General features: G+C 39.9%; 1 protein-coding gene across 2 annotated transcripts in view; it reads left to right on the top strand.

The window, feature by feature from the left end:
* CDK14 (cyclin dependent kinase 14) overlaps positions 1-12,295 on the top strand; it is a 591,939-nt gene extending 579,644 nt beyond the window's left edge. For both annotated transcript variants that reach the window (XM_065884381.1, XM_065884384.1), the window contains one exon: positions 11,165-12,295. The gene's annotated coding sequence lies outside the window, so the exon portion shown is untranslated. The remainder of the gene's footprint in view (positions 1-11,164) is intronic.
* Positions 12,296-14,363: the final 2,068 nt, after the last annotated feature.

The following is a 14,363-nucleotide window of genomic DNA, read 5'->3' as shown; positions in this document are numbered from 1 at the left end:
AGCATTGGGCTCTCACAAGCCAGTTCAAGCCAGCTTCAGACCACCACTGGGAGGGACCTTGCTTTAACAGTCTTTGGAATAGTCTCCTCTTCCCTGCTAAATGCTTTAAAAAGAGATGTTCAGTGTTTCCTGGATTGAAATAGGCAAGCCAGCTGATAGTTTGGCTCTGCCACAGCTTATTGGTTTTTTTTTTTTTTTAACATCTTTATTGGGGTATAATTGCTTTACAATGGTGTGTTAGTTTCTGCTTTATAACAAAGTGAATCAGCTATACATATACATATGTTCCCATATGTCTTCCCTCTTGTGTCTCCCTCCCTCCCACTCTCCCCATCCCACCCCTCCAGGCTGTCACAAAGCACCGAGCTAATATCCCTGTGCCTTGCGGCTGCTTCCCCCTAGCTATCTACCTTACTACGTTTGTTAGTGTGTATATGTCCATGACTCTCTCCCGCCCTGTCAAAACTCACCCTTCCCCCTCCCCATATCCTCAAGTCCGTTCTCCAGTAGGTCTGCGTCTTTATTCCTATCTTACCCCTAGGTTCTTCATGACATTTTTTTTCCTTAAATTCCATATATATGTGTTAGCATACGGTATTTGTCTTTTTCTTTCTGACTTCCTTCACTCTGTATGACAGACTCTAGGTCTATCCATCTCATTACAAATAGCTCAATTTCATTTCTTTTTAAGGCTGAGTAATATTCCATTGTGTATATGTGCCGCATCTTCTTTATCCATTCATCCGATGATGGGCGCTTAGGTTGTTTCCATGTCCTGGCTATTGTAAATAGAGCTGCAATGAACATTTTGGTACATGACTCTTTGAATTTTGGTTTTCTCAGGGTATATGCCCAGTAGTGGGATTGCTGGGTCATATGGTAATTCTATTTGTAGTTTTTTAAGGAACCTCCATACTGTTCTCCATAGTGGCTGAACCAATTCACATTCCCACCAGCAGTGCAAGAGTATCCCCTTTTCTCCACACCCTCTCCAGCATTTATTGTTTCTAGATTTTTTGATGATGGCCATTCTGACTGGTGTGAGATGATATCTCATTGTAGTTTTGATTTGCATTTCTCTAATGATTAATGATGTTGAGCATTCTTTCATGTGTTGGTTGGCAGTCTGTATATCTTCTTTGCCACAGCTTATTGAGTGGGGTGTCATTTGCACAGAGATTCGGGGGATATTTGCACCTCTTGTCATTTGAGAGTGGTGGCCTTAGCCGGTCTCCCTCATGCCACGGTGCGCAGACACGTGTGAATTTAAACAGATGGATTTATTGGAAGTGCAACTGAGAACTGCAGTGAGGAGCAAGTTGATGGTCTTGAATCCAGCAGCCTCATTAGAACAGAATGTGATCCACCATGGCGTCAATAAAACACTTACGGAGGAAAGCCTAAGACACAGATTTGGGAAGATCAGTGACAAATTCTTTGAGGGAGGAGAGAATGCTATAGGCTCAGATCTCAACATCGTTTCAACAAATCTTTTTGTCATTTTATTTATTTTAAATATCTATTTATTTATTTATTTTTGGCTGCATTGGGTCTTCGTTGCTGCGCACGGGCTTTCTCTAGTTGCGGTGAGCGGGGGCTACTCTTCGTTGTGGTGCACGGGCTTCTCATTGCGGTGGCTTCTCTTGTGGAGCACAGGCTCTAGGCGCATGGGCTTCAGTAGTTGTGGCACACGGGCTCAGTAGTTGTGGCTCGCGGGCTCTAGAGCGCAGGCTCAGTAGCTGTTGCGCATGGGCTTAGTTGCTCCACGGCATATGGGATCTTTCCAGCCCAGGGCTCGAACCCGTATCCCCTGCACTGGAAGGCAGATTCTTAACCACTGCGCCACCAGGGAAGCCCTCTTTTGCCGTTCTTGATGTGAGCCTTTGTCTTACTTTTGTGACTCACAATTTGAGATTGGAACGTCAGCATATTTTAGTTCATGTAGTAAAGTGCCAAGCTGGCTAGCTCTGTTTTTATAATCAACTTGGAAATAACAGCATATCGACCCTGTTGTTCCTGTAAGGGTGACCAACTCCTTTTGGTTTACCCAAGTTTTAAAATTGAAAGTCCCACACCCTGGAAACCCCCTCAGTCAAACTGGGACAGTTGGCTGACCCAGTTGCTGTAAAGGTGTGGTTCCTTTAGTGAATGCTATGGGTACTTACACTTGGAGTATACTCACACAGCTGCTATGCCAGGAGACATTGAACCAGTGACTGAAAGGATCATAACTTCTTTAAAAGCCCAGTTTATAAAATCTGTTCTCCTCTTAAGGTTATGGTCCTGTCTTTCAGGCACATTCTTTATTTTATTTTTTTTGGCCACACCTCTCAGCATGCAGGATCTTAGTTCCCCAACAGGGATCGAACCCACGCCCTCTGCAGTGGAAGAGCGGATTCTTAACCACTGGACCTCCAGGGAAGTCCCCCAGGCACATTCTTTAAATGAGAGGGTAGGGCTTCCCTGGTGGCGCAGTGGTTGAGAGTCTGCCTGCCGATGCAGGGGACACGGGTTTGTGCCCCGGTCCGGGAAGATCCCACCTGCCGCGGAGCAGCTGGGCCCGTGAGCCACGGCCGCTGAGCCTGCGCGTCTGGAGCCTGTGCTCCGCAATGGAGAGGCCACAGTGGTGAGAGGCCCGCGTTCCGGGGAAAAAAAAAAAATGAGAGGGTAAATGAAAATGTACTTGGGATAGGAGAAAATGCTACATGTGCACAAAAGGTTGCTATTTATTTCTCATAATGATACGTGTTCCATAACTATCCCATATTTTCGTACTTACCTTGGGTATAAGAGAAATATAGCAACTTGCTATGATGGGATAACCAGTATCAAAATACTTTAAAATAGCCTGTTAGGATTTTGTGGGGAGTACATTTCAGATAACTTTACACGCAGATAGTGTCTTAACTTCCATGAATCAGCCCTCAGTGATTTGTTGTTCATTGGCACTGTTTATATTGTGAAGCTGCTACACGGGAAAGAGTTGGTGGGGAGCTTAGCTGGGTGTCCAATGTCTGAATCCCTCAGCATGACCTTGTTGGACCTTCCTCGCGTCAGCAGACATTTCCTGGTAGAAACGATGTGCTATGGTAGTGTCCACAATGTGTCACTTTGTGACAGTGTTAAATTGTGCCCCATAAGAATCAGTGTTTCTGCTATAATATGACATACGTGTTCCTACATGTGTTTGGCAAACTACCACAGTAAAAATTGTAGTTTATGGGAAGAAACAGAGTAAGGGGCAGACTACTCAAATTGTATTCAACATAGTATTTTAGTATGTTTGAGCTGCTCTAACAGAATACCATAGACAGGGTGACTTACAAACAATAGAAATTTATTTCTCACAGTTCTTGAGGCTTGGAAGTCCAAGACCAAGGCACCAGGAGATCTAGTGTCTGGTGAGGACCCTCTTCCTCTTCTTGCTATGTCCTCAACATGAAAGAAGGAGCAAGAGACCTCTCTGGGGTCTCTTATATAAGGGCACTAATCCCATTCACATGGGCTCCACCCTTATGAACTAATCTTCTCCCAAAGGTTCCACCTCAGAATACCATCACATTAGGTTTAGGTTTCAACATATGAATTTGAGGGGGGACATAAACATTCAGTCTATAGCACATGGCACCCACAAGAGCAGTAAAAACACTACTAAAAATACTAGCACAGTTTACAGGTGAAAGAAGTTTGGTGGAAGGGTTGAGGCTACCGAATTTTGGCTGAAACAGCAAAATGTGCAGAGATCTAGGGGAACCTTACAATAAACAATTCCAAGACACAGCATCATGTGGCCGAACTAAGCCAAGATGAAATATGTGAGGTAAGTGGACAGCATGTACAGTACTGCAGACCCCTTCAGCTTGCACACGACTGTGTTTATGTCTCATGCACATGGCTGCTGTGACTTAGTGGCTCAAAACTAACATTAGCACGAATTCTCTCACGTGAACCAACATGACTTCTGGTTTATGCTGACACTGTTCTCTGTTTACCAATCATATGTGATCTAGTTTTCACTACAGAAAGTCATCTTAGCTTTGCAAATTTTTGCTGAATCTTAGCTTTGCAAATTTCTGTCTCATGGCTCATGAGACAGATTAAAGTTGTAGATGATCATATGTATTGAATTCAAAACCCTTAGCATGAAATTTTCTTGCGCTTCAACACTTTGGACAGTAATACTAGACAACTTTTAATTTGAAAGAAAAAAATCCACCCAAAATGAAGTCACATCTGCTCTCAGATCTTTTAATTAAAGTCAGACATGAACCCTCGTGTTTCTCTGACTGCTAAATACTTAGAAGTGGTTTTATGAGATTTGTGTGTGTGTGTTTTAAGTTGTAAAAAAATGCACACACTGCTGAGTTACATGACTTTGGTTTATTTAAATATAGCTTAGTAGGACTGTAATATATAAGGAAGGTGAAAGGGCAGAATTCTATTTAATTAACTTATACCCACTTGGGAACCAGTCAATTATAAAGGTATGCTGAGCAAATAAAGCTTCACATAAGAAATCCTTGAAAAAAATAAGCCACTTTGGTGAAGGCTTTCCTATTCTTAACTTTGTCATTAAAATTATTTCTATGAGCTATTTCAAACCTTAGATTATATGTATGTATGCATATGTGTGTATATGATATGTATGATTTTTATATATTATGTATGATTATTTATATGTGTGATTGAATATATATATACATATGATTTTTTAAAAGATTAAAATATGTCTTGGTCACCCTTAGAAAGACCTAGATCAGTACTTTCCCTGCACACTTTTGGCCTTTATTGAGATAGGACATACTCCCAGGATTGCCATCCTTTAATCTACATGGGGATTAAAATATGACCAGTGTTTTATATTTACATAAATCTGATTTAATAAACAGTCAAACCATTAAAATAGAGGATTCTTTTCAATCACAGCTAATTACACATCATATAATGCCTGGTCTTTAACGAGGATTTCAATAAATGTTTGTTGGTAACGATGATTATTAAAATGATATGTTAAGTTGGTCTCCTTGTATAAGAAATGCTTTGTTTTGAAATGTTAGACTTAAAAAGCTTTGCCTAAAAATTTTTAATTATGATCATCACTTTGGCAAGAAGCTTAAAATGTGCAGAGTCGCTGCAATTAGCGCATTGTGCACCCATATGGATGTTACCAAACAGCTTTCAATTTAAAGGATTTGGGCTATTTGAGTGATGGACCTTCTGTTAAGCTTAAAACAAAGCCTGACTATTTCTGCATTCATTTTAATTAATATTCTCTTGCTGGTCTCAATGTATTCTCTTCTGGGGGGGAGAGGCATGATTATCATAAATCAGAAATAAGTAACAGAAGTAGGTTTAACTGATTTTCTACTTCGTTCTGTTTCATCCCATTTCCCCCCACCCCCCGAGGAGCTTCAATGCAATGTCAAAACAACTGGAAAACACTGATTTCAGATGTTCTCAAAGAAAACCTATATTTCTAGCCAAATCATAACATAATTAAACTCACCAAAAAATGAAGAAATAAAGCTGTCCCCAGATTTTTGAAAATCATTATGAAGTTTAAAACGTATCATTTTCAGTCCAACATTCATGTCAAATCTACAGTATAAAATTTGATTATATATACAAATGAGTATATGCGTCATATATGTATATATACATGATATTTTTACTTCAGAGAGGTTTGTAGTTGCCTAGGTGCTTGGGGTTTAGCAATCTTATATGTGGACTTAATTTTCTACAGTAGCAAATTCTGCCTGAAGATTCATTAGGTACAAAAGATTAGTATTTTAAGCAAACTTAAACTCACACAGTCTGGTAGTTCTTTTTTCCTGGATACTTTTAAGTGAAGTCTTATTAATATGATACTTGGGGAAAAGAAGCTTTCTGGACTTTTTCTTTCACCAAATCAGAATAAATTCTGTAAATGGTTATGTGTGTTAGTTAAGGCCCTGATTTTTTAACTATTTTCAAACATCTCCCCTGCAACCACTCTTTATACACCTTCAGAAAGACAATCACTCCAGTGGCCACTGGAATCCTCTGACTACCTGAACGCCCAATTTAGGACAACTATGAATGCTGATTTCAAAAGTAGACAGCTAAAATGATCCCCCAAAATCTTCACCAAATTCTTAAGAATAAGATAAATACGAAGATCACAAAGCAGAACTGTAATTTACCAGAACACGTGGGTAAAATAATTCATCCAATATGGGAGTGGAAAGGCATAAAATCATTAAGTCCACTCTAAAACACCACAGCAGGTCCTATTTTTTTTTTCCTTTTCCAGCATTAAGGAAAGTCATTCCCCCTAGCCACTAGATTTGGCACAGAGATACTCTAGTTTTTCCATATTGTCTGGATTTTTCATTTTTATTTCCTTTTTTTTTTAAAGCATGTGATTAATTATACACCTGTCTTTAAATTCCTCCTTATATACCGGTCTTTTGGGTTCCACATTTGAAAAGAAGGAAATGTGGAGTTAATTTTATTCTAGGTTAGAAACAGATAAAAGCTAAAGGTGGTCAAATAATATACATTGTTTTTCTTGAAGAGAGGTTAACTATTTTATAATTCTATACTGTCTTTGCTACTGGGCGGTAGCTTTATTTACATCAAATTGCTTCCCTTTCTGTTAGGCATCTTTACACAGAAGTCCCTCAAACAGAAATGAGCGGATTACCCAACACTACCCTATGTGTAGCTTCACATACATCCTGGTGAATATCCTGTTCACAATTTAGGCGATGAAAGAAAACCTACAGTTGTTTTAATTTGGAAGCAAAATAATCACTTCTCTCCAGTGAGGCTTAGAGAGAGAGAAAAAAAGGGGGGGGCCAGAGTCTTCCTGTAGAAAAAAGAATACTTTGTGGAGGGGCAGTGCTGCAGCAGGATTAAAAAAATAAAAAGTAAAACAAACACAAAACCTGAGAGTGGGTAAGTAGGCCAGCAAAAGAGAGACCATCTGATTACATGGAAGCACCCTGAGCTGGGGTACTGGGCTGTGTTGTCCCACTGGCGTGTAAACTGCGTGTGTTTGTGTATGTGTAAGGGTGTGTGTGTGTATGTGTACACATAGAGATTTAACAGGGAGCACAGAGGGAATTAGAAAGAGCCTGGGCCATTTTTAATTTGGGTCTGTTTGCTTGCATTTAGCACTTAAGGGCTTCTACATTCAGTTTGCTCAAAAGAGTGATGAAGCACTCCTTGCTTATGCCTCAAATCAGAAATGCATGAAGTGCAGCTGCAGAGATAATACATTTTCCCCAAAGGCTTTGGCTGAGCAAATTAGGTGTCAATGGGGTGCTGCGCAGGCAGTACTCTCTCTAATTAGTCTCTTGAGCCTAGTTGGTGGCGGGTATGAGATGATCTAATCAATTGGTCTGTGTCTGATGGTTCGTGTAAAAATCCTACCAGGCAGACTCTCTCCCACAGGTCACCCACCTGCACAGCGGGGCTGCTCATTTTCATTTTTCATCTCCTCTATCACATGATGCTGACAGTTGGTTTTAAGAAAATTGAATCCAAAAAATATCTAGTTCATAGGGCACATGGGTCAGAACAAAGTTGCATTATGGGTACCAGCAATCCAATTAATTAATATTTATAGCTGAGAAGCTCTATGTAGATATTTCTGAATAAGGATTTTATCAATAAAAATCTAATTTCTTCTTTAAAACATTCATTACTAGAGAAAGAACACTGTAAAAACAGAAAGCAAGATATAAATGGCATCCATTAATCTTATGGTTTATATACCTAGGAGTTGACGTGCACATAGTTTATAATTTATATTCAGTTTCATTTGTATTGTGTGTGTGGTGTGGTGCATTTTAATAATCAATTAAATGTAAGGAAGGATTTTGCTATTATACTTTGCTTCCCTATGGATGTTGTGTGCCCTCTCCTTCCACCTATATCCCCACCTGTCAAATGCATGATTACATTTAGATTTTAAAGAATTTTTCTAGCAGTAAACTCACCTACCTCATATGCAGTCCTTGGAAACTGAAACAGATGCTGATGCCACCCAAGGAGGAAGAAAGGACATCCCATGCTGGGGGTGAACAGTATTAGGCAGGGTAGTGGGCACAGTTTGGGCTCAGCTGCTCACAGAGATGGGAAAGGGTCTAGCTCTCACTGGCATCTCCCTTCTTTTCGTATTATTGCCTCCTTTCATTAAATGTCTGAACCTAAACCTAAGTAATAGACATCTCATAATCACTCTGTTCACCTTTTATTATCCAATTACTGTTATTTTGTATTATCCTTTATTATCCCAACTCTGCTTATGCCCTGGGTTAGGTACATGATTCTCCTAGAGATTACACCCAAAGAATCAGAGCAAAGGCAAGGACAAACACCAGGAATGACTAAAAGAAAGTCTTAAATCAACCCAATAGGAAAGTAACATGCTATGGATGATGGTGCGCACATATGGTTACATAAAATCAGATATATTGAAAATCAAATCATTTTTTTCAAATAGAATGTCATGGAGTTAAACAAAAAATGTTTGACCTACAGGAAGGTGTTAATCTTACCCACCTTTCTCAGCCTGTAGTGTATCTGTGGATGGCCACCTCTGTTCCCAGCACTGTGCTCTTTCAGCAAGAGCATAGGCACAGCATTTGCCCTTGGTCACCATGCCAGGAGGGAATAACATCTGAGAACATATTCCACTCCCAAGTTCTCAGATTCTACCTTTCCCCTTCCTGTTCATTCCACAACTGTCTACTAACTACCTGAGCTAGGTCTGGGCTATGCTCTAGGGACACAATGGCAAACAAAACCAAGATTAATCAAGAATATAATGATGCCATCTGCCACCCTACATGCTCCCTCACAGCAAATGCCCTCAGACCACAGGGACTACATGAAGTCTGTAGTTCAGAAAGGTCAGCTTGGGTGCCAGGTCTGCATCCTACTGATTAAAGTGGTGGAGTGGAGGAGAGCCAGGCAATGACTAGTTCATTCGGGTGTGGCTGTAGGAACTCTGTGTCTAGGCAAGCAGATGTCAGGACAAACCCTGACTCCTGTTTGGCCAGGGTGGGCAGGCTTCCTGGAAAAGCTGGCATCTCTTAGAAGAAAACAATAGGGGAAAATCTTCATAACTTTAGATTTGGCAAAGGATTTTTAGATATGACACAAAACCCACAAGAAACAAAAGAAAAATATGGATGAATTGGACGTCATCAAAAACTGTGCATCAAAGGACACTATCAATACGGTGAAAAGGCAGCCCACAGAATGGGAGTAAATATTTGCAAATCAAAGGATTAATATCCAAAATATATTTTTTAAAAAAACTCCTACAACTCAACAACAGACAATCCAATTTAAAACTGGGCAAAGGACTTGGATAGATATTTCTTCAAGTGAAATATACAAATGGCCAACAAGCTCAAACATCACTAATTATTAGGGGAATGTGAATCAAAATCACAGTGCCATACCAGTTCATACCCACTAGGCTATCTATGATCAAGAAAAAACAAAAACAAAAAACCAGAAAATAACAAATGTTTGCGAAGGTGTAGAGAAATCAGAACATTTGTATATTGCTGGGGGGATTATAAAATGGTGCAGCCACTGTGGAAAATGGTTTGCCAGTTCCTCAGAAAATTAAACAGAATCACCATATGACCCAGCAATTCCACTACCAAGTGTTACCCAAAAGAATTGAAAACAGGTACTCAGACAAATATTTGTACATTAATGTTCATAGCAGCACTATTCACAAGAGCCAAAAGGTGAAAATAACCCAAATATACATCAACTCATGGATATTTCATACACAGAGACAAGAAAGCAGATTCACTGTTGCCAAGGAGCCTGGAGCAAGAGAAGAATGAGAATGAAGGATGTAAGATACGTAAATAAAGGATATAAGGTCTCCTTTGGGGATGACAGAAATGTTTTGGAATTAGATAGAAGTGATGGTTGCGCAACATTGTGAATGCACTAAATGCCAGTTAGTTATATGCTTTAAAGTGGTTAATTTTGTGCTATATGAATTTAGCCTCAATTTTTTAAAAAAGGGTGGAAGGTTAACCTTCCAAAAATCATCATAGTAAGTGGGGGAAATGAGTAGAGGGTGGAGAGGATGCTGTTTTAATGGTTCTTAACTGTAAGATTGGAACTTGTTGCTCCCTTGGTCAAGGTAGTGCCATTCAGGGGTGATGTGCTTGGTACCCTAGCCTGCAAGGGCAGCAGTAGGGCAACTGTACTGCAAAGTCTCGACAAAAGACCACTGTTCCCTGTCTGCCAGAGAAGATGCCTGTGTGGCAGTGTGGAAGGGGACAAGCAGGCCTGACCAGCCCTCAGTGACCTCAAGCTTTCTAAACTGAGATAATGAGTTGGTTCTGGGATTCAGTGGAGCTGATGGATCGAATCTCTGGGCTGTGCGACTTGACCCTGACAGTGTTTCTTTTCACGCTTCCTGGCAAGACATTATTTTCCCATCCTAGAAACTCAATGAAAATGCTTAAGGGCCAAAAAAGAAACGGAGAGGGAAGCAGAGTGAACATTCCTTCCTTCTTGAACCGTTCACATGGAAGTAGTTACCGAATTTAAGCAGGCATCATCGGAAATGCACAGTTGTATGCAGGATGTTGGGAAGAGGTTGGCAATTCAGGTCACGCGGGCCAATTTTCATTCTGCTGAAACCAGGTCTGATAATCGGCACTGTGGAATGATATACAGCTGGATTTTTTAAAAAACATGTATGTGATCCGTTTTTCTATTTCATGTTCATAAAAATGAACACGATACATCCTTTTAATGGTCTGTATGATGCTACAGGCATTTAATTAAGAGCAGTATTAGTGCTAATGATTTGGGGAAGGAAATTTGCTGAATTTCTTTTTCTCTAAATAATCCAAGAGGAGGTTAGACCATTTAAATTCATGGAGTTAAATTATTTTAACAGTAGAAAATGCAATCAGAGCATTTGTTTATCGTATTATAAGGACTGTTTTGGTTAAGGAGACTGCTCTGCTTCCAACACGTGTGCTCGAGGCCGCTGTGGAAAGAATGGATAGGCTCACTTTGGCCTGACCAATTCTGATGTCTCATGTAATTTAGGAAAAATGAATGATGTAAGGTTTTTTTGGTTCTTTTGTTTTTAACATATAACAATTTTCTCTCTTCCTCCTTCCAGCATTAAGTTGTCATCATTCTGGGAAGGAAGAAAAAACCATTAATGAAGTGGCCAATAATACGAAGGGAATCATGGATCAGTCTCCTTTCACTCCCTGTGGTGGATTTCGCTTACAAGAAAATTGAAGCTGGCAAGACCTGTTTTCTCTGCAATTTATTTAAAACCTTGCACGCATTTGGATACCTTGTGATTTCCAAGAACTATGTGAAGATTAAGTTTTGTTTACTGATACATGGCATGTATTCTTCTCAGTCTTTTGTGTTTGATTTTTTTTGATTTCCCTCTGCACCACGGCATCTCTGTAAAGGTTTTTATGCTTTCACCAGCCATGTCTTAAATACATTAAGACAACACACTCAGTGTTCACACTTCTTCAGTAATGTCTGTACTTGAAAGCCACATAGTGGCATAAAACAATGTGTGTTTTCTTTGAGAGCAATGCACATTTTGCAACCACCAGGAAGGAAAACTATAGCTAAAAAAACACCCATGTTCTCTGACTGACTTGACACCTTGGTCCCTGGCCGTGGGACCCCACTTGTCTCTTTAAGGACATTGGCAGATGTGTGTTTTGTTTTGTTTTGTTTCTTGGAAATAACTGCACTCATATAGGATATCAGAATCTGCTTAGCATTTTCAAGCCACGTAGCATGACTGTTCTCCGAGCAGGTTGGAAGTGAAGAAACAAATATGAAGCATTAAGAACAAAGACAGGGATAAATCACTTCCTTTTGAACCTCTAGAAATTGAGGTAGCTTTTTAAATGCTTTCTGGGTTTTGTCAACATCTTATTTTTTTCCATCCACTTTGTTACGCTTTGTGAGTATTTTCTAAATGGTGAAAAGAGTGAGGAACAGAATGTTTAAAGCACGGGTACAAAAGAATTGTATCTGCTAGATGAGCCCTGAATGCTGTCTTTACTAGTCAACATTTAAAAAGCAAATTACAAAGCTATCCAGAGTTTGAAATTTGCTTATTTACACCAAAACACCTTTGAACTACATTTTTCTAAACATTCCAGGCTAATTGGAAGGCGTCATTGGGTACCCTAACTTTAAGCAGTCTCCAGGAATAACTGTTCAGATGCAGGTTTTAGAAACAAGGCAGGAGTCTTGCTTTAAAGATGGAAAAGGGAAAAAGGAAAGGCCCAGCTTCCCTTCTTTAAGAGAGACCTTGGAGGATGAAGGCGAGTATGTGACGTGGAGGGGAAGGTGGATTGGGCATGCGCGTGCTTTGATCCAGAGGGAGAGCTGCCTGGCGCAGGTCTGTTCCCGGGGGCAGGCCTCACTGCAGACCCCAAATAACACTGGGGCAGCTAGGAAACTTCATCTCGAGCATGAAACCTAGCTCCTGAGGACACCAGTTCTTATGGAAAAACCTTCGTGTACATTGTTTTACATTTCCTAGTAGAGAGGAGGAGAGGCTGAGAACTTGAAACGTGTCGCACTTTCTAGGATCAAGAGTAGGAAGTATGAGCCAGTTTGACAAAAACTTTCCCTGAGAGTCAGGTGAAGGAACAGCTTTTCTATAGTCACCCAGTATACCTAGGAAACTGGACCCAGAATTTCTAAACATTAAAACAGTACTTCCCCTGGAGTGGGGTGTGAGTATAGATGTCAGGTCACACTCCATCTTGTCCAAAGTAGTATTCATTGTAAGCTTCTAAGTGCTAAGCGAGGAATTATTTACTGATTGATTTTAAAGAGAGGAAAAGTTATCCAAGGCCAGAATGCTTACTGTTCACTACCTAGAAATACTTCCCATTCTTTCATACATTCCAACTCTTTGGCAGTCTTTGGAGATATTTTGATTTAACGTGTATTTACATTAGGATTTCTTAAAGTAAATGTGGAGAGAAAACTTTACATGCAATCAAAAAACGGCCTTTCCTGTGATTTATTTTGAATTATTTCATTTGGGGGAGAGGCATAACTTTTGTACTTAATGAAGTTTAAACCAAGGGCTGACGATGATTCAGTCTTGCTATGTAATAAGCTTTCTAACTTGAAATTTTGAAAATATTTAATGTTTAAAGACTTCAATTAGAAATGTTAGAGTTATTCAGAGATATATACCCCTGTCATTGGCAGCTTCTCTTGGGAAATGAAACGTAATACTTCTCAGTGGGGGGGGTAAATCTGTTTTATTACAGAGACATATGTCTCAGAAGGGTCTCATTTAGGAGGTTTTCGGTTCCCCATGCTTGCCATTGGTGCAGAACATCAAAGTTTACTTTGTCTCTCTCTTTCCTCTCCCATTTGCGAACACCTTCTTTTTTTTTCCCTCCTCTCGCTGAGGACAGCCATGAAAATCACTACAGACTGTGTTCATGAACAGATTTACTATTCTATTGAGAAGGCACTGGAATGTTTTGTGAGATTATTTTTATATGAAGGAGTAGCTTGAATTCAAACAGCTGGAATAGTTAGAACACGTTAGCATGGTAGCTGTATCTGTGTGACGTCACTGCACACACAGTATTTTGAAAGGCAACTTGGGACTTCATGTCCATTTTCTTAAAGGAAGAGTTTGGTTGACTTAAAAATAAATACAAGATACATAGGACATGAAAAAAAAATGTTTCCAGTGCTCAGATAAAAAAAACGGGGGCATAAGGCGGAGGTGGCTGTCCGTTCCCTGACACAAGGATGAGAAGCTATTTCTACCTCCCAAGTGTGACGAGAAGAGTTTCCAGAGGAGCCTCCAGGCTTGTGGAGAAAGCAAGGTCTCTGGGTATCCTTTCCTCAGTGTGTACATGATAGCCAGTGTAATCAATACCCTAGGTAATGCGTCTATACAAGATAATCATCTGTGAATATTACTGGTTTTGTAATCTTTGTTATATAAGGGGATGTTTAGGCTGTACATACTGGGGTAGATTATTGCCTGCCCCTATACATAGGAATATGCTGCATAATTGCATATAACTCCCATCTCCCTTACCAGCTTGTAGGCAGAGGAAACCATGTAAGTTACTGCCTTGCAATTTTCTCATACACCAAAAACCAAACCAAACAAAATTCAAATAAAATAAGCAATCTCCTATTCTTATTCCCTTCCTACAGCAGCATATTTTAGAGGCACATACAAAATCTACATTCTCTCTAGTTGGGAGTGGATTTAAAATTTTTTTCTTTTATCTTTTTTTTGTATGATACACTGAGATGTGTACTTTCTAACGGGGTTGGTACCTAAGAAA

The sequence above is a fragment of the Phocoena phocoena genome, chromosome 9 (assembly GCF_963924675.1).
Source record: "Phocoena phocoena chromosome 9, mPhoPho1.1, whole genome shotgun sequence".
In the NCBI taxonomy this organism is placed as follows: domain Eukaryota; kingdom Metazoa; phylum Chordata; class Mammalia; order Artiodactyla; family Phocoenidae; genus Phocoena; species Phocoena phocoena.
The sequence above is the reverse complement of the archived record's forward strand: the minus strand, read 5'-3'. Positions and strand labels throughout refer to the sequence as shown.